Source organism: Streptopelia decaocto (assembly GCF_964273445.1).
Source record: "Streptopelia decaocto genome assembly, chromosome: 6".
Classification (NCBI taxonomy): Eukaryota; Metazoa; Chordata; class Aves; order Columbiformes; family Columbidae; genus Streptopelia; species Streptopelia decaocto.
In genome coordinates, this window is record NC_138660.1 from 38,173,997 (window position 1) to 38,201,476 (window position 27,480).

At 39.7% G+C, this 27,480-nt stretch overlaps 1 long non-coding RNA gene across 1 annotated transcript in view; it reads left to right on the forward strand.

Moving 5' to 3' along the window:
* The window catches only part of LOC309441267, a 29,531-nt gene extending 21,583 nt beyond the window's left edge, over positions 1-7,948 (forward strand). Inside the window, exons 4-5 of the long non-coding RNA XR_014184351.1 lie at positions 3,423-3,499; positions 7,810-7,948. This is a non-coding gene — a long non-coding RNA (uncharacterized lncRNA). The remainder of the gene's footprint in view (positions 1-3,422; positions 3,500-7,809) is intronic.
* The last annotated feature ends 19,532 nt before the right edge of the window (positions 7,949-27,480 follow it).

Consider the following 27,480-nt stretch of genomic DNA (forward strand, 5'->3'; position numbering starts at 1 on the left):
GAAGAAACAATCAAATCATTTGTAAGGAAAAAAACCAACCAAACAACCCCAAACAAAAACAACCTAACAAAATGTGAAACAATGAAGATCTGTCAAAAGCAAATTATCTGAGGTTCAAACCAACTTTTTTCTATGGAAGAACAGAGAGGCTCTAGCAGAACTAGCCAGTGTTGTGTACTTTGTACTTTGTAAGCATAACATGGCAGCTGCAAAAATAAACTGGGAACTGTCTGTAATTAAACTGCCCCAACATTGGTACCAGACTGTCTGGAAAACCACATTTACAGAGAGGTTATTAATGATTCAGTGCCAAACTATCAAGCAGGATCGTGTATACTCTGGTTGCAGCAGTACTCAACATTTTCATCAATTACTTGGTTGATGAAACAAAGGCTATGCTCATTAAATATGCAGAAATGGAGTGGAGTTGAATAAAGATAAATATGAGGTGCTGAACTCGTGCAATGATAACCAGCTGTGCTGGTTCAGAATAAGCTGGGTGATGGGTCTGCAGAGGAAGATCTGGGGTCTTACTCAGCATCACTAGTGGAATCACTTATACCTTGTCAAGCTGTTATGCAAAATACAAGCACCCACTGGGTGCACAAGAAGCAACATGCCCTGCAGGAGAAGCTAAGGCAGCCTGGTGAAATCCTGTGTCTGTTTTCAACGCTAGGCTTCACGGACGATGAGCCTGGAGAACGGCAAGTGTAAGGCAATGAGAAGGACTGCACTAGTGAAGATTTAATGAACTGGTGTTTTTTCATTTATGGAGAAAAGAAGACAAAGGTGATACATTATAATTGCCTTCAAATTCAGAAGAGACTGCTGCAAAGGCAGAGAATAATTTTTCTCCATGTCCAAGTGAATGAGACATGAAGTAATGAGCTAAACCCGAAGCAATCAATTTAGATTAGACATTAAAAAAAAGTTTCTAACAGTACGGGTAGTTTGGTGCGAGATTAGATTCTGTGCTCTCCCCAGACAATCTCCATAATTGGAGATTTTATAAGAACAGGTTAGACTAATGTCTGAGTGATTGCTGTAGAGTTGACTCAGCCCTAAAGCAGCCATACTGCCCACAATCCTGCTTCTCTTTGGGGAGGGAAGACAAGTTGGAACAGCAACCTAAGACATAGCATTTGGGGCTTTCATTCCTGTCATTTTTTTTTTTTTTTTTTTTCTGGTGCATGTTCTGTCTTCCACTTCTTTTGCTACCTCAGTGTAATTTATATCCAGTTAGTTGATGGTATTTTCATTAGAAGGGGAATGTATATAAAAGTAGTGAGAAAAAAATAGTAATGTTTGTAAAGTACTTTATGAACCTCAGCTGAAAGGCAGTATATAAGCACAAACAATACTATCAGAAAACAATTAATAAAGTAATAAACCAAATTGGATAGAAATGAAACAAAACCAAAACAAGAGTTATACACTGCACACAAACCCCATAAAATAGATATGAACCTTAAATAATAGCAGCCCATTTTCAGGAGGTTTTTTTTTTTTAGAAAAAAAAAAAAAACAACCCAAACTAATTAAGTATTTTTCATTTACCAAAGTTCAAACAATTAATCACAGACCTGTGTAATCAAAAGTAAAGTTTATTTCTTATTACCTATTCATGTTGCAATCCTAGCATTTGAGATGATTACATACTATATATAAACACATACCTACTATGTAATCACTTAAAGTGGTGTGAACAGCATATAGGTAGTTCAAAATGAACACCATATGCACAGCACAAAACATTAACATCATTCCAGAGTATGTCACATCATGAGAAAGCCTAATCTGTTCCCAAAATGAGTTTGACTTATTCATTAGTGAGATGAAGAAACTGATTATGGTGAAGTATTTTCTTTCACATTAAATAAGGGATAATCTTATCCTCAAGATCTGCGTTTTTTTCCTTGAAGAAGATCATGTTTTTTTAAAGCAGTTGCAACCAGTCAGTCACACTTGAATCCCATGGCATTATTTTTATTGGTATTACTTAATCAGTTCATTTTAAGATGACCTATTCCACTTCATAGTAAATAAACAGGAATTTCCCATTTCTGAAATGGGAGTTGTTTCTTTGATACTTGTCCAGCACTCTGTGGATAGTTAAAGAAGCAATAAAGATGCAGAAGATTTAACTGAAAAATTTTTTAGTTGGAAAATCAATGAATAGCTCAAGCAACAGGGTTTGAAGGAAAAAGTGAAGGATCATAGCTTAAAATGAGCAAATTAATTAATCAGAAAGAAGGCAGACCAACAGTCAACTTTTGTTTGTTCACTAATGTTTACAGGATATATAAAAATACATAGTATCACAAACAGAAATCCTGTGAACAGCCTGTTCCTTTCCTTTCATAGCCAGGTTATTCAAATTTGCACTTTGTCTAACACGAATCCCAGCTGTAACTGGAGACAGTTCCAGATGCAGCAACTTTAGAAGGACATCAGAAGGGGGTCATAGAGGTACTTTATGTTATGAATTAATGAGAGTTAATAATGTATTCTAAATTTACAAGTCCTTTCATCTAAGGCTCTTGGAGCAATTTATAAACATTGCTGCACTGCTGCAACAGAAGAAACAGTTATTTCATATAATTCTCAGGAGTATGTGAGTCCAACTGATGTGCTGTAGTAACTAGGCATCTAATGACCAAGTCACCTTAGAGGAAAAAAAAAAAGACTTCAACCTCAATTTTGATGAATTTATAAGCACTCGGGTGCTTTCAATGCCTCCCAATTTTCTTTATTTTGTTAAAGCAGATGCAAGCACAGAGCACGAGGCTCTGTTCTCTCACCCAGCTGGGAGCTGTTGGCACCAACAAAGCTTAAATCCCTGACGTGCCGAATGTCTTGATAAAATAATCAGTAGGAAATGGAGACATCTTGTACCTGCAGCATCTTACAGGATTTATATAGTCAGAATCAGGCCCAGAAATATGATGTACATGAAGTCACGTAACTGTGGCAGGGAATTGCAACTGTAACCGTCCCTACACTTTTACCGCAAAACTGTCTTCCTGCAGTCCCAGATTAATAAAATCCAGGGTAGGCTTGGAGAAAAACAACAAACTGATTAGCTTTTAAGGATAAGTGAAGAAAACAAATACAAAACTTGGGCCATGTAGGCTTCTTCATGCAGAGAAACAACATTACTTGGAATACCTGACCATGGAAAAAGTCAAAAAGGATTAAAGCAAAAGTAGCAGGTATTGTCAAGAAATAATAACGTTTGCAATGGTATTGCAAAAGGAACTGAATAAAGGAGGAATCATAAAGCCATAATAATTTACTTTGGTTTTTAACCTTAGTTCATATATAAATAAATTACAAAACGTAAGAGAAATTGTATTATTTTGGTGGAAAGATGATCAGTCAAACCATTTTACTTTCTTTTGTTTTTGTTTTTTGTTTATTAGATGCTTCCTGGAGGACTTGGAGAACTGTCAGAAGTGCCATGAGATTGTCTTTTGCTCTTTCATATGGGAAGAAACAGGTCAGTTCTATGTGTTCATGAAAGAAAGTTTTAATATTTTCTTTTAAATGAAAGTTCATCTATAAGCCTGGCGGCTGTGGCCTAAAACAAAGGCAATGCCACCAGTGAATGCCAGGGGAGTGAAACCTGCAAAAGGAGATTTGGTGAAGGAAATTTGGTGAAGGAGAAAAGGAGTAAGTTTGATGGGCAGATGTGGAGCAAGGTTGTGTTACGTATGTGGAAGTAATGACCACCATAAGCCAGTTACAAAGCTGTCAGGACGAGGTTCAAGAGCCAGTGGCAAGCTAAGAGAGGCTGGTGGTGCAAAGGAGACCAAGGTATAGGCAGTGGACGTGCTTCACAACACAAGATCTGTAGTAGTTTAAATTGTTTTAATGGTGAACTCTCCGAATTTAAGCCTGGATCTTACTGACATTTGCATCTCAGCAGTGAGGGCTCCATTTATGTTTTAGGATGATGGCACAGATACATGCGTTGGACATAAAATTAGGATGGGAAGTTTATGATCTTAGATCTGAGTGGTCATCATGAGCCCTAAACCAACAGCAGTTACAAGGTGTGTTTCTTCAACAGACATCATGTCACTTGAGAGAAGGAAAGGAGAATTGTCTCCTGAATGAAGCAGAATGACAATTCAAGGGACTGCTTCTTGAGACTGCATAGAACCATGGGCTGGATCACCACTTGTTGGTTAAAATTTCTTCAAAGAATCATAGTCTCTCACTGAGTGAATGCAATGCATTGTGGGAGCACAGTTGGGTTCTCAGCTGATGGAAATGGGCAGAGGGGGCCCATGCTGTCTGGGGAAGCTTCCCAAGCGTCTGGGTTACTTACAGTGAAATATAGTAAGACTTCTTGGCAGTATTTGGTGTTGGGCACTGATGTAGAGTACATCTTTTCAGAACTGATCGTTTTATGGTTTCAAATAGTTCACTGGGATGCAATTTGGCTGGTTCAACAGATCTTGGCTCAGGACTTCACTGCGTTACATCATGTTTATACCAGTTCTTGCTTTTTGGCATTTAGTTGTAGTTTCTGCCCTCTATCCGGTAAAGGATAGCAGGAAATTGTGAAGATTTAAGTGACAATGAATCAGCATCATTGTCTAGAAGCTTGAAAGTTGCTGACCACTGCCTCAAACAGGATAGTCTCTTCAAGAGACTGACACATTTAGGCAGAAGACCAGATTCAGGCTGTCATTTGTCCTGTGGGTTAGGGTGGAGATGACCCACGCACCATTCAGGGAGAAATGTGGGGCAAGGGCTTTGGGACTTCAGCATTTCCTGATTTGTCTGGTTGTGAGTCTGAGTACTTCATCTTGATTCTGACACAGATGTTGGTGAATTTCTTTATGGTCCCCTGCAATAATCTATAAATGAGGATAAAATAATCTCAATATGGCTCTGTTTTTTACTGTCAGCTGAAAGAATTGGAATTAAATGTCTTAGCTAACACCTCTTCTGGACTTGATTTATGCAGAGGACACAAGCAAAATTGATCAAGTATGACTGTTAATCTATTCTTTTGATCTTAGAACCGAATCCAAGACCCACAATTATCTTTCTATTAGTATAAATGAAAAATGGGGGGATACACTGGGATTTCTTAAACTAAGATGCTATTTACCTGCATATTCCTTTTGACTCAAATAACGTCTAAGCTCAAAAAACCCAGGCATCTCTGCTTAATATATCTAAGTTAACTACATCACCATCCCTCTGGTGACAGTTCTACAGTTAAAATGTCTTTGTTGGGTGCTCAGACCTGAGAATGGGACCTGCATGTTTCCCCTGGCCAGTACCTTACACTGCTTTCTTCCCCCTACACAAACAACTGGAACCAGCTGCTCAAGGGGGTTGTGGAGTCTCCTACTCTGGACACATTCAAAACTTGCCTGGACACATTCCTGTGTAGCCTCATCTACATGTTCCTGCTCTGGCAGGGGGATTGGACTAGCTGATCTTTTGAGGTGCCTTCCAATCCCTTACATTCTGTGATTCTGTGAATATGAGAAATAATGTGGCATCGTGATTTTTGGTGAAAGGCCTTTGGTTCCTTTGCTTGGTTTAGGACATTAAAATTGAGGAGAATTTAACATTAGAACCAGGCTGAGCACCTTCCTAGCACATCATAGAAAGGTCCTGTCTCAGACGGTTTTGAGCTTATTGATTTATGGGAGAAATTTTAGGCTTAACTCACCTCCCAAATGTACCATCAATTAATACGAAGCCTGATGATCAGCGGGCTCCTGCCCTATAACTTTAAGTGTATATCCCTTGTCTGTGCTCCACATCTACTGAAGAACAGCATGGGAGCTGCCAAGCACCGCATCCAAACTCCTGGTCTGCAAAGTACACTTGTTAACACAGGCAGCAGTCACTCCTAATAAGAGTTTGCACTTCTTCTGTGCACCTTGAGGCCCTCTTTTTGAAGCATCTAACATCAACCTTCTGTAGTTGACCCTTGCTGTATTTAACTAGTATCTTTTGTTTCAGCAGCTTCTCTGCTAATCTCACACTTGTGGGAAATTGTTGTTGACGAGGTGAGACCCTTTGTGGAGCCGAGTGCTGCAGAGGACCGATAGCTTAAATGAAAATGACAGCACTTCAGAGAAGACTAACGTAAATTCTTTGACAGAATATAGATTCGCAAAGAGAACTAATTCTTGCTGCTGTCATAAACCATTGCTTTTTTCAGATGTCAGTACCATATGGCACCATCATGAATGAAGGAATTATAAGTACTATCTACCGGTAACTGTATTTAAGTTAAAAAACAGAGGGGGTTTTATTTCCTTAGAGTGGATCTCAAGAGAAAAAAAAGTATATGATCATCTTTCATCTTTCAAATGTGCACTAGTCAGTGCCACACTTATGACAGGTCCCCAGATGCATTGGTAGGGAAGGAGCCTGAAGAATGAAATTCAGGGTAAAGCCTATTTGTTCCCTCCAGCCCACGGATGATACCTTACTTTTCAGTCCTGCCTTGCAATAAGAGAAAGCTCAGATATTCTGCTCTCCGCACCTCTTCTCCTCTTACTGGGAAAACTGCATTAGGATAAAGCGCCACAGGAGAGTAGCAAGAGCACCACATCTGAGTGCTAGAAATAGAGAGTCCTGACAGAGGACTTGTGTACCTGAGAGAATTCAGGATAGATGGAGCTTTGTCAACATTACAAAGGAACTGGGAATTATAAAATAATTAAAAATTATTTTACTCTGTTGGAAATTAAAGCAAGCAGTAGGAAAAATGTACTGACAGGGAAGTTTGATACTTCATAAAAACTTTTCTGCCCTGTGAGCACGCCCCACCACCCCGAGGCTCTGCCCCTGGGCTCCCTGGATTTGGCCTCTGAGCTGTTCTGGATCTCCAAGCATGGCATGGCATGGGGTTCCGGAGCACCGGTGGGATCCTGTCCTCAGGAATAAACACCTGGGAGAAGCTGTGAATTCTCCCGCTGGGAGCTGGAGGAGGAGGAGGGAGAGACTCTGAGAGGCTGCGGGAAACACAACCTGTTTTCCTTTTGATAGAGGAATTGTCAGAGAAACTGTTGATCTTCACAAAGCAGTGAAGATCGTGGCAGAGACTGCATTTTCAGGTAGCTGAGACGGTCTCTTGCCTGGCTCCCAGCTGCTATGAAGAGCACACTGTGACTGCTGTGATGTCTGTGTGGATCCGCAGGGAACACCTGCCCTGGGACAAGGTGCAGAGCAGGAGGAGAAATCACTTGTCGTGCTGGCTTTGCTCTGGGTATCCAGCCTTTACTATCTATTGACAAGAAAACAAAAAAGCACATGTTGGTCAGATTGGATAGAGTAATGCCATTGGAATTTGTCAGTCTGCAGGGAGCCTTAACAGAGAAGTTGAGAGACTGGTCATGCTATTTCCACTTTTTTTCTTTTTTTTAAAAAAAAAAGCAGAATTGTCATAGTAAGATTATTGGCAGGTCGTGACTCCCTCCTGCTCAGGGAGCTCCAGAGTGTGCTTAGCTTTCTGACGTACCCTTGTAAATTGTACTTCTTGTAACACACGCCGGTGCTGCTGCTCCTGCAGCACTTAAACAGCTGGTGAAAATTGTCCTCGTTTCAGCAGCTGATAATCAGCCACTCTCTTTGGGGCAAGACATCTAGCTGATGGAGAAAAACAAAAGGCTCCTTTTCTCCTCTCCCACAGCCACTCGTGGCATTAGGTGAGGTTTGTACAAAGGGTTAAAACAGCGAGCTGAACCGTGTAAGTTGTTCTTGATGTGCTAAATATCAACTCATAGCTCAGGGACCAGTAATGTAATTTTTCTTGCTCTTTGTCTCAAGCTCTGCTACATTATGCCATCATCCAGTGCAAGATGTGCTCAGTTTCTGCATGCGGAAGATCAAGTTGATTATTACATAAAGCTGAAAGATTTAAGGGATCAGCTGAAAGGCATCACACCAAACACAGAGGTGCAGGAGGTGCAGTACACGTTTGACTTGCAACTTGCACCTTGCACAAGGTATAGTGGTTGTTTTTTTAGTCGTTTCTTAAAATGCAGTGTAATGTACAACACAATGAACCGTTTCCTAAGCAAAAAGAAATCAAGAATTTAAGGGGAGAGAAGAGACATGCCATCTTCTCTAAATTACGTGGCATAGAATTACAGGTTCCACTCTCTTTTTAGTATAGTCTTAATTATCTAAGGGGAGCAAAATGATCTTTAAAATGCATGGCTGTTTTTTCACGTGTTCTCTGATAAAAGCACTCTTTGATCATTTTTGTTCTGACTATTTATACTTGAAGTGTTCTCTTTGGGCAGAGGATGCTAAGAAGATGGCTGTCAAAGAAGAAAAATACGATCCAGGTTCCAAAGCAGCGTATGGAGGAGCTTACTGTGACCGTGCGCCATATGGAAGCGAGCAGTGCCATTTCTCTTCAAATGGAACTGGTGAAGTTCAGTGCTTGGGGCGTTCAGCCCGTAAACCATTACTCCTGGTTAAAAAATAGAGGAAAGATGGAAACTGCAAATATCTTTTTTTTGTAATTGTTTAGGGGTTGTTTTGGGGAGGTTAGGGGGCTTTTTGCTAGTGGCGTCATCTGTATTTTTCGTTTTAGTGGTATTGGTTGCATTTTTTTAATCTGTATTTAGTTTTGATGGTTGGTTGGTTGTTTTGGCAGCAATCGATCCACAGTGCTGTGAAGGGTCGTCCTTTAGTGAAGTTCCTAATGGACAATGGATGACCCAGCCCTTTGCAGACCAGATTCCAGAGCTGGGTGCTGGTTTGACACGGGAAGAAGAGGGAAGTGGTGCCTAAGAGCCTTTTCTTCTCAGCCATCCATACATGCTGCTTATTCCCCATGCTGCGTGCATTGGTGTGCAGGCATTTCAGGGATGCCACACCCTGTGAGGAGGCTAAAATGCCTGGAAATTCAGACACATAGTTTCACATCTTGTAGGAGATGAGACTGAAGATTTATAGCGCAAGTTATGAATTGAGGAAAGAGGTAGCAGTGGTTGCTCCTCCTGCTGTTTTGTGAGACCTAATCTCACACTTCAGTCTCCGAGAGCAGTCTGGTTTGTTCCAGATCAACCAAAATATTTTGTGGGCAAATGACCTTTTTGCTTAAATGGGGAAAATGGATGAAATATATTTGCTTCAGATTGAACTGATTTAATTTCTGGTTCATTTTTAGGAACTAATCTTGTGGTATTAAGGACAAAAGATTAAGCAGTGTGGCCAAGACGGTTACACTGTAGTTACGATTCATGCCTGATACACGTAAATTGGTATCAAATGCTGGTTTGACAAATGAAGCATTAGTGACTGGAAGCCTTTCTAGTGACTTTCTGAGCCATTAGTCCCATGTGCTGTGTGCATGTATGGGTTTCCTAATGTGTGAAAAGCTGGCTTGGTTCCTTGTCCCTTATTTTTTTGGTGCATAATGAAATTAGAGATGTAAGAAGAAAGCATGAGAAGGTATTTTTGAATATCAGAAAATACAGCCTCAGTAGAAGGCCCTTCTGGGACTATTTATTTATGTATAGTTAAGGTCTGCACCCTTTACGTGTTAGATGGTGACTGCTTGTAGGGGGAAAAAAAATATACATAATGCAGTAGTGCACAGTTTGTACAAGCAGATATGCTGCAAATTAAACCATGAAATACAGTATTTCTTCATGCTATTGTCAGTGGTATGCTGGAAATATATGATTTCCTAAATTATACCTTGGCATCTCCAATAGGTACATTATTAGATATTTCATATAGAACTTCATTGGCTGTGCAAAAACCCAGCACGTATCCTTACGAATGCAGCTTCAGTGAACTTTTTTTTTAAAAAAACCATAGTTTTATGCTACATTATTTTCTATTTATTTTCACTTTTCAGTATAAATAATAATAAAGAAAACATTGTTTTCTTTCATATCACTTTCATTAGCTCCCTTGTTCAGACAAACAAGCCAGCTTCATCGAAACAGGAGTAAAGAAATAAAAATACAAAAGACTCCATTCTTGTAAATGCACTGGTTAGCTTATGTACAATACCTTCAGCAGGTTTTGGTAGAAGGAAGGGAGGTGATACATTTGCCTGCGTTTTTTTTTTCGCAGACTGAATTTTTGTTCTATTTTCATTTAAGATGAGTTTCACAAAATGTTTTATTTCTATTCTTTTGCCCAGTATTGATTTAAGAACAGAAAGGCTAGTTACAAAATAAATGCAAATGGTTGGGGGAGAAAAAGTATCCTAATGTGCTGCCAAGGAACTAAAATGCATTATTGAGTGATAAATGAAGTAGATTTTTTGATCTCTGCCTCTCCTCCCCATCTCCCTCATCACAATTAACTACTTTTGAAACATGCCCTGAAGACAAAATGTATTATCACACTTTATGGGCCAAAACAGTCTCAGATACCTGCCTGGTGAGATGCTTCACCCAGGAGCAGAAGTGATCACTTTGGCAGGACGTCATCTCAAATCATCAATCAGACACACTCAGCCAGTGACTTCCCTTTTGAGTTGTTCAAAGACACAGTTCTATCAGTTACTACATCTGTATCTATTACTACATCTACCACATTTTACTTACAAACGAGTGGAGGTAAACTTTTTTAAAATAAAAATTTAAATTATGTTCCTGCTTTTATTTTTCCATTTTAACACAGAATTAGAACATATAACTACAAAAATGCTCATGGCTGTCTACAACTCTCTCTCTCCCTGTCAGAATACCACCACAGGACATGAGAAGGATCAAATGAAATATTTTTACATGTGGTATTTCTGTATCCTACCAGATAAAAATGAAAATATTATTTCTGACAAAGATTATTTAATCATACTTTATACTTGAGTGTGTCTATCTGATCTCTTTTTCTCCAATATGATGGAAAACAGAACCATAAATTTAGTAAACCTTTTTCTATTCCATTAAAAACTGCAGGTGGGATAATCCAGATTTAGTTCATCACTTGTTGAGTAGTTGCATGGATTCTACGAGGCCAATGCAACCTTTCCTGCTATCTTTTCTTTTCTACTTAAAACCAGCCTTTTTACAATAGTGGGCTTTTTCCTTAGAAAATAACTGTCTTTGTTCCATGTATGTGTTTGCACAGCCATCACTACTGCACTGGGGTAGATATGAAATTGTTCATAGTTCAGTGAAAAGCTATTTTAAAATCATTCCTGGTTCCACAGATGCTATAAACATCCATTTTGATCAGTTAAAAAAACATGGTTGCTTTTACTGAAAGCAATGTCTGGGATGATTTTGTTTTGATTGTTCAACTCTGTTGGTGTTGAAAATAGGTATGTCAGCATTGGAAAGATGGTCCTAAGGCACTCAGATTTTTTTTAATAGCAAGCAAAATTCTCATTAACAGGCAATTTTAAAAAGCAGTAACATTCATTTTTTGGACTATTAAGCATATAGAGTGTTTATATTTCCAGCAAAGAATGAACTAATGGAAAATAAAATTCTGTCATGCACTAGTGCCACAGCATTGCAACATAATGTATGTGAGGCTGATTACAATTCAGCCTTTCAACAGGATTATACATGATCAAGGCTCTGGAGTGAGAACTATGTAAGTGAAATGATGGAAAACAATTTTAATGTTTGTCTTCTTTATTTTTTCTTTCAAATCAAAGCTTATTTCTTATTAATGATGTGTTAAACTAAAAAAAGCCAACTGTGGGTCTATATACCTTCCTAATTACAGGTAGATGTGTTTGTATTTGGTGTCACGTCCATTCAACACAGTCAACTCAGGATTTTTGCCTTAGGTGCGTGTTGCTGGTAGGATTAACCCATATCAGCCTAAAAAGATCTGCCATTTTTTAACATCCAAGTAGCAGATCAGGGCCACGTCATGGAAAGGCAAAATGCTGCTCTTCAAAGCCAAATCCCAGCAAGAAGAGGACTTCTCCATCGAGGAGGAGGGCTGGACTCGACTTTCCACATTCACCTTCTGCAACCCGTGACTTCTGAGAGAGTGATAATTCACTCTGGAAGGCCTGGTACCTGAAGGAGTTATCCATCACTATCGGTGCAGCTGAAACCGTCAAACAACTCCCATAGGACTCTTTCAGATACTAGGTTAACAATTTTAAGTCACTAAAATGTCTTCTGAATTTTTATGTCCATGGGCTTAGTGCCAATTGTTGAAGAAAATTCTGTACTTTTGAAAAAACCTATTAAGGAGATAATATGGAACCTCTTATTTAATCGTTTGTTAATTGGTATAAAAAAAAACCCCAGGAAATCAAGAGCAGTTTTTTGGTTTTGATACAGACCTCATGAAAACAATCCCACTCTCTTGCTTTTCTTAGGATGTAGGATAAATTTACTATCACTGTAGCAATGTTCAATACCTAGCAATGTTCTGGATGGCCTGGTACGCGATGGTGGTTAATGTTTTGAACAAAACCAAGGAGCTGCACCAGGGTCAGAATACATTCCTTTCTGTGACTACTTTCATAACCGCATTAATTATTTCAACCAACTAAACTCGCATTTCACTTGGTGCTGCTTTATCTCCTGCCAAAGCCTGCAAAGCGCAGAGGTTCTTTCTGACCTGGCAGGTGCCGTGGTAAGCTCCTGCTGCCGAGCAGCCCATCCTTCCGAGAGAACCACGGCCAGGAGAAGCGTCACCGCACATCGCACGTATAGCTTGGCTCTGCAAAGTTAATGCACTGTCAGCTTTCTGCCTTTCCTCAGTGTCACTAATCTTGCACATATGCTTTCGCACAACTGGCAGATGTGGATGAGGAAACACACGGAATCAAACGCAGTAGGAAATCTGCTTGCAAGTGGTATTAATAGAAAGAACACATACAGGAACAACGTTAATTAACTTCACTTCCTTGAAGAGACAATACTGCTGTCAGGAAAAGTTTCAAAAGCAAAATACATGGTGTTGTTAGAGGCATGAAAAAATAGCGTTCCTTTCTTACCCCTGCTTCCCACCCTGCCTCCAGTTTCATCACCATTTTGATGGAGGCAAATACAAAGAATTTTGGCCATGATCTCCATTAATCGGGTTGTCTGTCCTTTTAGAAATAGATACCTTATTTAAAAAAAAATTCCCATGTAAGAAAGTTATGTTTTGTTGGTGGCCCCCAAGTCTTCCTAAAAATAAATTTATGCTATACATAGTTACCCAAAATTAAAGAAGAAAAGGACTTCTGTTTTAGAACTGTTATCAAATATCTCAAAAATCTCTTGCCGTCGGAGTGCTTTAGATGCCAATTAACAAGAAATTATGCTTAAACTTCTGGAGTAAAGAAACAAATTCTCTAACACTTCAAAGGAGTTGGCTGATGTCAAAGACAGACAGTTTGCACAGCACTCAACCCCTGTATTTCCTTGGCTTCTGGATCTCTTTCTTTGGAAATCATTATGGAAAGTGTTGAACTAGCAACTTTTGACATTGATATGTTGCAAAATACCTCCATAGCACTTTGAAACTCTGCATAACCTTCCAGCCTATCGATATATATCACTTAGAAAGAGCAGACTTTGTCGTATTCTCTTGGGGTTTTTTAGTGAGACTGCCCTTGAGGCAACTTAACAACATCTGCTGTGGACACATGAAATCCTTTTCCCACTGAAAAGTTTTATAGAGCCAAGGTGTCAGACTTGTTCAGTGGAATCAGGCAAAGCTTGGACAATTAGCAGTGTAAAAATCGGTTAGTCAACTTACTTTTCCTATGAGAAAAGTGAGAGAATCAGACACAGAAATTAATGCCTCAATTTTAAAAATACATAAGAACTCTGGCCCTCAATGTTGTTGCAGCAACATAGAATTTATGGCTAATCAAGCCATAAACTGCAAAGTGGCATGAATCAGCCTGCCAGCCCTTGCAACATACACTTACTTTTAAAAAATGCATTCAAATTTGTCCTCATTTCTTTTTTCTGAAGAGCCCCCAGATCCCAATTATACTGTTCAGTGAACGTCTGTATAAAACAAACAATTTTTCTAGCCTGAGAAAGGCAACATTATTCAGCAGGCTTTTTTTCAATTTCTTGTGTAGTAACAATGAATTGTTACATAGGAGTGCTGGTATCGCTTATTTTCCTTGCTTTTTACTTTCCTTAAAAAATTTGTTATGTTTGTGAACTTCCCTACTTAAAATTAGTAACAATTCTAGGTTAATGATTGCTTGCTAATTTAGAAACTTGTGAAGTGGAAGAACATCCCAATTCTCTCTGTGCTTTCATCTACCAGTTCTGTTATTTTTCTGTTCTAGCTCCACAGTTTGAAGATCCACCTACAAGTCCAGTAAGACCAGTGCAATTATGTTGTACTAATGACCTTCCTCTGAAGCACATAACAGGAAAATACAGGGTGTTTCAAAAAGATGGACCCAATTTGAAATCACTATATCACTTCGAGAGGCATTTGGGACAAATTCAGCTATTGTCTTGATGTTGTCTGTACTGCAGGTGGAGGGAACATACTTGAGAACCCATTAAACCATTTGTAAATTTTTGTGTAATTGTAACCATGTTGCCATCGTGAAATATAGTACTTTGAAATTTGGTCCATCTTTCTGAAACACTCTGTACAGTTTAGGACAGGCTTATGATGGAGCCACTCTGGAAATTTGGTCCTACTGCTGCCAATAATAAATCACGCTCTGGAAACTGGTCTATCACCTTGATTGCATTAGGAGCTACTTCTGGTTTTAGGCAAATCTGAAAAAACTCAAATCCTTGGGATCCATTTTTTTTTTTAATACTAATTGCTATTTAAAAAAAACCTAATTACTGTGAGTTACAGTATGAACAGAATGGAAAGAAACTGAATTTAGGAGGGAGATCAGCTCTTAGCAGCTCTGTCACGACTGCAGGATGCCCATGAACTCGAGAAACGTCTCCATTTTAATTAAGCCCATTTTCTTCTCCAAACAAAACCTTTTCTCCCCATCACATAACAGGAGCTACAGCCTTCTGTGTTCCAGTCTCGCCTTTTGAGTACTTGTTTGGGTGCCCTTGTGCCACAGTACCTTTTGCCTTTGTGCTGGTCATACTGGTCAGCAGCATTCTTAGCCATAAAAACAAGGAGACACTTGGTAGTTTCTTAGGTCTGAGACCTTCACCAACATGGAAATTTAAAGATCGAGTGGTGTTTTCCTGTGCTGTAATACAGTGTTTCGTTCTGCTGTCAGCCAGGGCTACTCTTTGGTGTTTCCATTCACAAGGCACTATTCAGTCTTCAGCACACCATGATTTTTACCTGGCTTCGTATTTCACAGAGTTTATCTGAAGGCTGACAGATTGAATGGTTATAGGTCTTTATGGTAAGAAAGGGTGTTACCAAAGTCAGACTGCAAGCACTGTACCAAGTGGAAAAAAGCAGCACTGGAAACCTGTTCCCTTATGGATGTTCCAGTTGAGAGACAGTCACAATTATTTTAGGAGGGAAAACATCACACACTAAATACAACTAATTATTTGGATAATTTTCTGCTTTGGACAGATTGTGACAATCTCACATAAACACTGGCAGCAAGTGTTAGGGCAGTCTGATTTTTGACCCAGATCTGATTATTTTGCAGCACATACAACTGTGCTTCCAGTGGAAGATTCCCCCATGTAAAGTTTCTAAACATGGTAAATAAAGCCATCTGTTAGAAGCTGGATTTTTAAATTATACGCCCTGTTAACCACAGTTTTGCACATGGAACTGTTCATGTCTAAAGATACAACTGTACGCTTTTTGAAAAGGAGTTCTGCTCTCCTGATTTTACACATTTCAGATATCAGATGTCTAAAATAACCTTCTTCTTACATTTACTTGTATCAGACTGATTTCAATCTTCTCCCTTTCCACTGACATCTTGTGTTTGTTTCCACTTCTTACTTTCTCTTGATCTCTGTTATAAATACAAATGCAATAACTGTTTTATGAAAAGTTTATTCAATGAAACTGGCTAGTATTTGAAAATATAAATATTATGCTGCAAATTAGCATATGGAAGGAACACTACATGCAGTTTCATCAACCACTTTATCAGTTATGGGGTCCATAGGGGTTACTTTAATACTGCTTAATATTTGTCCTCTTTTTATTCTTACGAGAACAGATATAACAGATCAGACACTGACATCTCCTTAAGGAAACTGGGGCACCATCTGGATTCATGCCAGCTAAGATTCTGCTCAGCTGGCTCACTTTCTGTCTAAGCCCTAGAAAAGTTAAAAAAAATACATAGAGTTTAACTTTCAAATTCTTTTGCACGGTTTATTACTCGTGGAACAATGGTGCAGGATTTTCTATGCCAATGTTTAAACTAGCACGGGTTCATCACAAGAAGCAACCAAAGGCCATGAATGCAATTTCGAAGTGCAAATTTATTTCAGTTACAAGGTCAGTAAAAGAATTAGTGTGATGTTGTGCTTTTTGTACACCACAGCTGCAGTCGCTTGAGGATATTTACAATTAGACTTCTCATCATTCTTGCGCAAGTTGACTGCAAGGCTTCATAGGTCTTGGTCATTTTGGGATTATGAACTCGTACCAGTCATGTGATTTGCAAACATGAGGTTAAATTTGTGGAAGAGTATTGTGGATAACACTTAAATATAAGTATGCATTTAAATAATATATGTATATTGTTAATGTAGAAGAACTGTAATTTTCAGCATTTCAGTATGATTGAAACCTTTGTTTGATGACTTTAAAGTGTCAAGTGTCTGTGGAATTGGACAACACATATAGAACATCTTGACTATCTTTTAGTAAAGCACTTCTTTAGTAAAGGCTTCTATGTTTACCCTGAGACTTCTGTGTTAGAAGTATCAAACACTCTAATCGAGGTTGGACAGCCTAATTCATGTTTTTTTAATAGTTACTGTTTTCATAATGCGCGTTGCTTTGAAGATAAAGAATACTCCATTGTTTCTCGGAGGTTATTCGAATGGTCAATTATCCTTGTTGTTAAAAATTTGTAGTTGCTATCTATGCTGACTTTATTTAAACCTTCACTTTATGTCACATCTATTAATGAAAATACTGTTTTATGTAGAAAATTAGAAACTGGAAAAGCTACAAGGAATAGTGAAGAAATGGACTGGAAGAGACCTGAGGCGAGGCTTAGCTCTTGCTGAATCTCAGAAATGGCAAGAACCAAACCAGCACTTTTCTTTTGAACCAAGCAAGTTCAAACATTTCTAAATGTTTTGACCAGGTGAATTAAAAAGTCACAAATCTGTATCTTTAAAATGGATTGTTTTATATTGCAGCTACCCTCACTGAATTCTATTTTAACATAAAGATTATTTCAGGATGAAGTACACATTTTTTTTGTTGCAGTCTAAAAACTTGTTTCAAATCGATCATTTCAGAGAGGGCAAATAAAAAAATAACTCAATGTATTAACAGAAAATACAAGCAAATGTCCTGATTTAGTCAGATATAAATAAATTGTTAAAATGCAAACACACAAAAATGGCTAAATTATTTGCCTGCTCCAATTTTTATTCCTTCTCATATTCTTTTCCTCTCTAAGTTTGCTTTTTCTTGCTAAAGGCTTAATCCTGCTCCTTTTAAAACAGTACATTACCCCCAAGATCAAATAAGATCCTGAGGGAAGCATTTAAAAAGAAGCAAAATTGAGATATTTATGCTTCTTGCTGTTTGGCAACTAACTCCAATGTCTAAATTAGACTAACTGTTTCTCTCAATTTACCATATGACTAATAGAGAGAGGACATTCCAGTAGGCAATCCAAAATGCTAAACTAAGTTCTTGAACATATAAATATCAGCTGATGCCAAACAGTACACCATTGTGCCATATGGACAGTTAATTGAGACCTGCTTAGAATTTATTATGCTGGGTCTTGACAAAGAAAGTATTCCTAATTTGATATAAGTCAACCCAACCATTTCTAGAAATTTAGTACTATTAAAAAAAAAAAAAATAAGTGTACACTGAAAATCTATATAGGGAACATTTGCTAAATGATTACTATGGTATCCATTCTGGTGTTTTTTTTTTTTTTTTTTTTTTTTTTCCCCCACGTATTTTTTGTACAAGTTTTTATTAACAAATAATTTATCCCATGCATGAGAGACTGGAGGCATCTCAGCAAAAATGTCTCCTTTCCATAGAGCTGACATGATCGAGACTTAGATTCTCTGTTTCTTTTTCCTTTTTTTGCCTCCTCTTTGTTTCAAAGTCACCAATAAGTTTAGACTATTACTGAGCTTTTTGATGAAATCTTGTCCTCTGGGTCATTTTCAGCTCTCTTTTGCTCACCATGGACTCTGGAAGCTGTCCAGTGGCCATTCAGATTTACCTTCTTCCTTTTAATAAAAATGTGTAATAAAAGGGTCAAGAATGGTAGCTCGCCGTTCTATACAAGCTGTTAAACTGAAGGCTTTTGTTTGCACACTCGCATCAGGAAACCAATTAGGCCCATAGGCCTTCGGCTTTGTATATATTTAAAGTACTTTATTTTCCCTTTTCCAGTCTTCTCATCTTTCCTTGTGACAAGTTGCAGCACTCTTCTGAATTGCTTCATGGCAAATACGCTGCAAAACCAGCACAGTGACTCAGAAAATAAAATGAATACATCATTTATTAAACTTCATTGGAAACCAGATTTACTCCCAGTGGAATCAGCTTTCTAAGTACTAGGAATATAGTTACAGTGCAAGATAGAATAGTTGAAGTTTAGTAGGTTTAACTGTTTCCTTTTCCCTACAGGGCAATAATGAACTTTTGGTTGTTTCTTTATGTACTCTTGATCACAGTGGTCAAAGATCTAAAGCTCTGAGGTGGAACTGCAAGCAAATAATGTTTTTCAGGCAAATGTTAAACAGTTTGCAGCACTGACTACTGCTGCGGATATTCAAGTTCTTGGAAATAATGTAAAACTGCATATAGGCCTAAGTGGAGATTTTCTAGAGAGAGGACAGCTGGAAAGGGTAATTAACCTCTCCCTTTCCTATTTTTGTGTCATGGTGCTGAAAGCTTCCATCATCTTTCAAAAGCTCCGTCACTTCTCTCGTACCTCCCACTTACATGTGCCAATGGAGCGGGAATAAACTGGTGCATGACACAATAGGCAGGTGAACGGGTGCGTTTCCCTGCTCAGATCTACCTGTGTCATCTTGGGGGGTGAAGGGCTGTACCCATTTTGAAGGAATAGTATCATCTAACACATTTTTCATCATCAAAAGCACTTTTCTATATCAGTAGCAAATGCATTTTGAGAACATCTTTTGAAAGAATAGAATAGAATAGAATAGAATAGAATAGAATAGAATAGAATAGAATAGAATAGAATAGAATAGAATAGAATAGAATAGAATAGAATAGAATAGAAGGGAGAAACTAAACCAGCAGCTGAATTGCTGTTTCTGCTTTGGGTAGATACACGAAAAATCTTTGAAAAACGTGGTTGAGTATTCATGAAACCCATGTCACACTAAACAATCAACCGGGCATGGCTGACTCTCATTTGCCAAGCTGCTGGACATTCACACCAGCAAATGAACCACCTCAGTAAACGTTTACTTCAGATTTGTGGAGCTGTGTTATTTCCAGTTTAAGCAGGCTTTTTTCTTTGGGATTTCCTAACATTTTAAAACTGCACAAGAATGAGGTCTGTTTCTCACTTCACAAACTGTGTGAACGTACTTTAAGGCTTCTTGTCTCTCACCCTTCAGGCAAGGCCTAGTTTTGCATAATTTACACATTTTTACAATTCAGAAACTTCCTGGATGATACTCCATCATGGTGTTCAGCTCTTTTGTTATTAGGATAGCTAGTTGCTATTCGACAAAAACATCAACAAAATCCCATCACAATGGATGGTCATCACAAACTCACTGGAAAATGCATTCCAGAAAAAACGTCATCGCTGTAACAAAAATAAATTACTATGGGTGTTAACAGTGAGAATGCAGGCAAGGCAAGGATAAAGAATTAGAGAAAAAAAAAGTTCCATGGTGCACTATTACTTATTAGAAATATTTCAGTACATTTTAGGTATATTTAAAGGAGTCCAAACTCAAACACAGAAAAATAATAAAGCTAACATGAGCTATAAAGCTGATTTAGCAGAATTTGTTGATTTAAAGAATAGCTGATGATATAACTTCTCATTTTCCTTTATTGTATCATTACGTGATATCACTTCACCTGATTTTAAATGTAATGCTTATCAAAAATGGAAAATATATCATACATGAAACATATATATATATGTCCATATTCCATGTGAGCATTTTAACTTTGCTTTGTGGTCACATATAAACACAGCAAGATGTATATTGTTCCTGTCCTCCCACTAAATGGATCTGTTCTGTTCTTTCACCCATATGTATTCACATCTGCCATAGTGGGAGGTAACTGGTTTAGAAACAGAGAACAGATTCTTGGAGTAAATTCTGATCTCCTTTACATCAGTCAGTAACAGAGTTCCCAGTCCTCCATGCTGAAAGTCCATTGTAATTGCTATTTCTACCCCCCTCCCTCAATCAGTATTTCTTATAGTTGGACAATTCACATAATAGAGTTTCTATGTATTTGCACAGAGACAGAGGTGAAGCTCCTGTAGCATTATGAGATGCATGGAGAAATGTGAAATATTTTTACTTTTAAAATATTGTCTTTTGGGTCTCCTGTTGAATGTAAACAATCCCATCTTTTAAGTTTCTTTTCAAACGATAGCCTTTTCTGCCTTAATCACTTTTTGTCACATAACTTTTCCAATACTGATCAATATTAAGAACGCTACTACCACTGTACCTAAGTGCATTATAAATGCTAGCAATGTTACTCTCATTCCTTACACATCTTATTATCTTGTCCCCCTTTTTGCTTTCACTGAGCAGCGACCTTCACTGAACTATCCATGACAATTTTGTCTCATTTCAGACCTGCTACAGTTAACTGAGAATCCTTTAAAATCTTAAGGACTGTGAAAATTGTAGGAAATCAACTATGTGGACTGGACAGGCTGGTCATAACTACTGGCTTCTTTGGTCCCCATTGGATAGTTTTAACAGTGCTGCTCTTTATTTCAGCTTTAGTTGTAACAGGAATATTTACAAGAAATTAGTAAAATTGGAGAAGAGTGGTCATATAAAAGAAAGAATAACTTCACCAGAAAACACACAAAAGCATGAACAAATCATTCTGTCTGCAGATCCTTTCTGATTAAAAATAAGAGAAGGAAGGGGGACTTAATGTCTAAGTCACCTTGTACAGTACTTGGATATTGACAGCAGCAGAACAGTGGAAGCCAGAAATAGGGAGCATACCAAAAAAGATTAATACTCAGTGGAAAGGTGATTTTCTCCTAAGAACAACCTTTATACTTGCTGTGAAGTTAAAGAAGAGCACACAGCAGAAAATGACACCTGATAGCAACTACAACTTTGCTGCTCATAAAACTGTTAACTAAGCACACACAGTATTTGCAGCTCAGAAATGTGCAACTTTCCATAAAAATTTAAATCTGTGGGACACTATGTATATTGAAATTCATAGAAATGCTTACTCACTGCAAAAATATTCCACGTCCAAATTAGATGCCTTTCAAGAGGCAGTAAAATATTACAAATTCACTATTTTTACATGCCCACTTTCAAGTTGACTTTACACTTGCAATAATACCAACATTGGCAGACTCTACCATTAGAAAAGCCCTAGTAGGTGAATACTGCAGTCCTTTTTTACATTCGCATAGTCAGTCACGACCAAGTACCGAAGGACATCTTTCTGTTGACCATTCTTCCCTTGCAGAAGCTGTATCTTTAGGCAGATGTCAGTAACACAAATGGCACAGGAGTTTTTTCCACATCTCACGTAAAGAACTGGGGAAGATCTGGGTCTGCGGAGAATCCTGGAGGCTTCCTAAGATTCCTGGTACTTTCAGGAAACATATTGTTTCTGTAAAGATGCAGGTTCTGGTGGACAACAGGTTGACCACGAGTGAACAATGTGCCCATGTGGCCACGAAGGCCAACGATATCCTGGGGTGCATTAAGAAGAGTGTGCCCAGCAGGTTGAAGGATGTTCTCCTCCCACTCTACTCTGCCCTGGTGAGCCTGCATCTGCAGTACTGTGTCCAGCTCTGGGCTCCCCAGTTTGAGAAGGACAAGGAATTACTGGTGTCCAGCAGTGAGCTACAAAGATGATTAGGGGTCTGGAGCATCTTTCTTATGAGGAGAGACTGAGAGAGCTGGGTCTGTTCAGCCTGGAGAAGGCTGAAAGGGGATCTTATCAATGCCTACAAATACGTGAAGGGCGGATGTCAAGAGGATGGGACCAGACTCAGTGGTGCCCAATGACAGAATGGAGGGGCAATGGGCACAGACTGAAGCACAGGAGGTTCCATCTAACATGAGGAGAAACTTCTTTACTTTTAGGGTGCCAGAGCACTGTAACAGGCTGCCTAGAGAGGCTGTGGAGTCTCCTTCTCTGGAGACGTTCAAAACCTGCTTGGACACATTCCTGTGCAATCTGCTCTGGTGAACCTGCTTTAGGGGGTGGGGTGCACTAGACAATCTGCAGACTTCCCTTCTAACCCCAACTATTTTGCGATTCTGTGAAGGGGTGCCATCCCTTCACATCACCTCGATCAAGAACACCTTTTGAAACCCTAACACCTGACATGCTTTGCAAGGCTCTGGGGCCGTTAGGTGAGCCCCATCCACACAGCCAATGCCTTGGGAAGACCCAAACTTGACTGAGATCCCCCAAGCCCTTTGGGCCCTTCCAGGAAGGTTCTCCCATCACATCCCCTCTTGCCCTTGCACCTGGAGCTGGCTGTGTTCCCACCAGCTGCTCCCAATTAACAATGCTAACGACCAGTTACTGCTGCAGCAAATCAGAGCAGCTCCCAGCCTACAAACCCCAGGGTGTGGCAATGCTCTTGTCCTTATTCTGCATTAGCTCCTGTGGGAGTAGGTACAGAGAAGATGGGAGCTTATGCTTTGTCTCTGAAGGGACACCAGCAGCTCAACACAGTGAAAGGTATTGATACCAAAGGCTTAAATAATCTTGTTAAAGCAGGGCTGTGCTTCTTAACATTAGCACTATACATCCTGTGCACTACTGTAATAGATAAAGCATATGCATTAGATTTCTTGGAGACAGACAGGACCTTTTAGGAGTTGTATGGATATCTGTTTTTGTAATGCACTTCTCAGAAATGGTATGGATATTCATTCTTGTAGTTTATATAATAAGTGTGCTTCCAGTCCTTGGTGTGCATGTTGGGTAGAGTGATCCCCTATGCACTCAGTGCTGCAATAAACCAATGTTGGCTTTCCCAATTATTGCTACGAACTATTGCAAGCTATTGTTTGGAGAGTTTTCTTGGTCACTGTTTCGGTAACAGAATGGCCTTTGTAGCTATTAATTTGCAGTAGTGACTGAAGCAGAAGGTTAATGGGGCAGTGTTGCAGAGGTGGGAATGGAGCGTCGGTTGCCTTGGCGGGAAGGCTGCGTGCCTGCCCGCAAGCTTGTGTGTGAATGGCGGTGCTGCCAGCAGGGAACAGGTCACAGTAGCAGCACCCAAACACACCAGCTGGTGCTGGTTCAGCACAAAAAACAGCCGCACTGTGTCCCCTGAGCGCTGTGTGGCTGCAGCAGCCCCCTTGGCGCACCACACTCCCAGCGGGGCGCTGACAAGAATGACCGTTGGCCGTCCCCTCCCGCCACTGGGACAAAGAAGCTAGCGGGCGCTCGGCCGCGTGCCGGGCCGGCGGTGCTCTGCTCTGCCATTGGCCGCCCGCCCGGTTGCTGGGCAGATTAGGGTCGTCAGGCTGCGCGCGCAGCGGAGACGGTTGCGTCAGCTTGCCGCCCGCGGGGAGCGGGTTGGGGGCGTGGCGTGGTTATTCTGTGGTGAAAAGAACTTAAAAAGCCCCCAAACAAAACCCAAAAGCCGCAGCTGTGCGTGCCTCAGAGCCGGTGAGGTGCGGTGCAGGCCCTGAGGGACAGCGCTCGCCGCGGAGCGCCTTGTGGGGTCCATGCCGCCTGGATAAGGCCGCAGGTGCTCTGCGGCAGTGTGGTCTGCTGCCAGGCGTGTTGGAGGGGATTTTCCTAAAAACAGTTTAAAATACTTGTCTTTTTCTGCATCAGGTGTTTTGGATGCAGAATGGAAAGTTTTGGGCTTGAGATTTTGGTTGAATAATTGCACAGAAGGAGACATGTAGCTTTAGTTACACTGAGTTATAGAGGAGTTCAGGAGAAGGCTTCCTTCCCCCCGCAAGACTTCTCACTTCCAGACAACACTTTTGTGGTCAACTGGCAACTCCGGCTCTGGGTGCCAGTACATTTTATTTCTCTACTTATGACCAAGCTAAATGAGAGCTGGTCCTTTTTGCCTGCGTGAGACTTCAATAAAATGATACAACTGTACTACAAAGCAATTGTTACTGTGTATTAATCTTGCAAAGTTATGAGTAATTATAAATGAGGGTCTCCCTACAGTGGCCAGTGTGGCTGTTGCTCAGGAGATGGTGACAGTGGTGAGCGCTGGAGTGGTGTGTTCCTGAGGGACAGCACTGTGCTCTAGCCAGGCTGATTACCTGTATTTTCCTGAATTTCACACACAAATCCATCCCCTGTGCTGTGACTGCGAGGGTGCTGGCTCAGATGATCTTCCACATGTCACACTTACTGTTATCAAACTGTGAACTATTTCTACAGGGGAATTTTGGAATGAAGAAGCTTGTGCATTGCTCTGCAGGATAACTTGGGTTGGAAGAAATTTCTGGAACTTATGTACTCCAGGCTTGTGCTCGAAGCAGGATCAGCTGGACTGTGCTGCTCGGACAGTGTGGGTTGAACGTGGTGGGAAGTGAAGCGCCACAGCTACTTGCTCACTTCCACTCACCCTCACTGGCACTGGGGAAGAAGAAACAAAGAATTAAAAGCAAGAAGACTTGTTGGTGTGGGGGTGGTGTCAAGATTAAAAAGAATAAAATCATTTAATAAGTGGAAGAATAGGAGAAAAAACAAGTGATGCAGAGGCAATCACTTGCCACCTCCTGTGGGCAGGCTGATGTCCAGCCAGTTTACTCCTAGAACCCCCTCTTTCCTCTGTCATTGCTGAACGTGGTGTTATACGATATGGAATATCTACTTAATTTGTTTGGGGCACCTGCCTGATTGTCCCATCCCAGCCTCCTGCACACCCCCGATCTATGCACTGGTGAAGGGGAGTGAGAAGCCTCAATGCAGTGTAAATGCTGTGGAGCAAAAGCTACAATATTACTCTGTTTTTGAGACTGTAATGGTCAAAAATCTAAACCACAGCACTGTATGAGCTGCTGTGAAGAAAACTCTTAGGCCTGGTACATCAGGGCTTTGTCGACTTGAGTTCTGAAAATTTTCAGAGATGGTGCTTCCTCTCTGGGTCGGTGATGCCAGTGCCTGTCCACTCCCACTGAGATTCCATTTTTCTTGTATATCTTTGGAATTGCGTCTGCTGCAACCTGTGATTGTTACTTCATGTCCTTTCACTGACTATCTTAGGAAAGAGTAGAAGTCAGGTCTTCTCTCTAACCATGATTTAGGCTGTTGAGGAAAGCAGTAAGATCTACCTCTTACAAGCCTTCTATTCTCCGGGTTGGATAAAACCTGTGTGGTGTGGTTTGGTGTTTGTTTTTTTTTTTTTTTCCCCCCAAGCTCTTTCTACACTTCACTGTGTGCAGGCTCAAAACATGACAGACTATTCCAGATGTGGATTCACAGCTGCCAAGTAGTGGGTGAGCCACTGTGCTTGCTTTGACCTTGCTGCAGTCTGGCTGATCCACCCACTGTTGCCTCATGTTAAAATCCCTGTAAAAACCCTGTCAAGATGGGATTTCCCCCCACCCCCTTTTATTTTTTTGAAGCTGTTATGTAGACTGCTTGTCTCCAGCCTGTACAGTTTCTTGCAGATATTCTGCCAATGGTGCAGGACTCTGCAGTTGTCTGCTTATTTTATCAAATTGTATCTTTCTGCTACTTTAAATCAATAAAGTAGAGCAGCAGTGCAGGATGAGAAGCTCCAGGCTTGATGTTGGGTATTAGAACTTCTTTACTCTCCTGTAGCAGATGCATCCAAAATACCTGAGTTAGCTTGAAAGTTTTGTGCCTCTTAAAAATGAGGGAGAGATGTCCTTTTCTTGAGTCTTTCGGATCACTTTGCAAACTGCAATAAACCACAATGCAAAATCTGAAATATCTGGGTGTATGAGTTCAGGATAATGTGCTATTTGCTATTATCTGCTGTGGTTAGTAGAATGGAAGGTGTATCAGCCTGGCACAGATAATGATTACCTCATACCGGTTTTGCTGAGGTACTTGGAATATCCACCCTGCTTTAGAAATACTGTAAAATCTTACAATTTGCAGGTTTACATTCTGCATTTTTATCTGTTCCGAGCGTCTGCCAGCTATATTGAAGTGATATTGTATTATGTATGGGGAAATAGAAAGCTATCATCTCAAAATAGACCATAATATTGTACCTTATTAAAAAATACAAGTGGATATTCTGCCAGCAACCATGACTTATGATAATGACTGTTATCAATATGCAATTACTTCTGTTACCCTAGAACATATTGACATTCATTTATTTAAAGATAATGTAACACATTTGTATTCATTGAGGTAATCTATGGATATGATTAAATGTGAGTGCCCATCTTGTACCAAATAGTAAAATGAAAAAAAAAAATGCAATCAGACCTTCTGCACTGCTAGAAATAGACTGTATTAAATTCTGAAAACTGCATTTGAGCTTACTTGAAACACATTGGCAAACAACCATAAAGAAGAAAAAGCATAACTTGGGTGATTGCTAATTCAAAACATACATTCTTTCTAATGATATTGGGGAACCGTGGCAGTAAGAATAAGACTTTAAGTAAAACTGTAATCCTGTGTCTGTGGAATGGACTGCAGAGTTTGTGAGCAATGTGGAACAGAAGTCCCTTTAAGTAGTGTATCTTAGTGGAGGTAGAAGTCTACTTGAACAGGCTGCGCAGATCTGTATTGAAGATGCAGAGATTAGATGTAGCAATAGGCATTTAAACGTGCTGTTTAGGTTTTGAATCATCACTTATCCAACAAATTCTGCTGTCTTGCAGAGAACTTGGGGTTTTCAAGTTTCTGACTAAAATATATGCATTTATATGTGGCACGTGTGCTGCATAAGAGTGGTTCTCTAGTGATGGGTTGTTAGAATAATAAACACTTTGAGGTCCACTTCAGAGACACAAGGCGATGCAGTCTCAATAATCTGAGTTCGTGAGTGCTTCAGTTGGTGGCATTTGAGAGGGTGAAGCTCAGAGTGCTTGGTTGTCCAGTTATATGGTATAAGATGCTAGATGTGTTTCTACAACTAACTACTTTTTTGTGTGCTATTTGTCTAATATATCTTTGATTTAATGGACTTGGAGACAAAGAAAAAAAGAAAAAGACCAGCCAAACAAAACCCAACAACAAGAAAAAGTCACACAACCCCAAAATGTCTATGGTATTGAT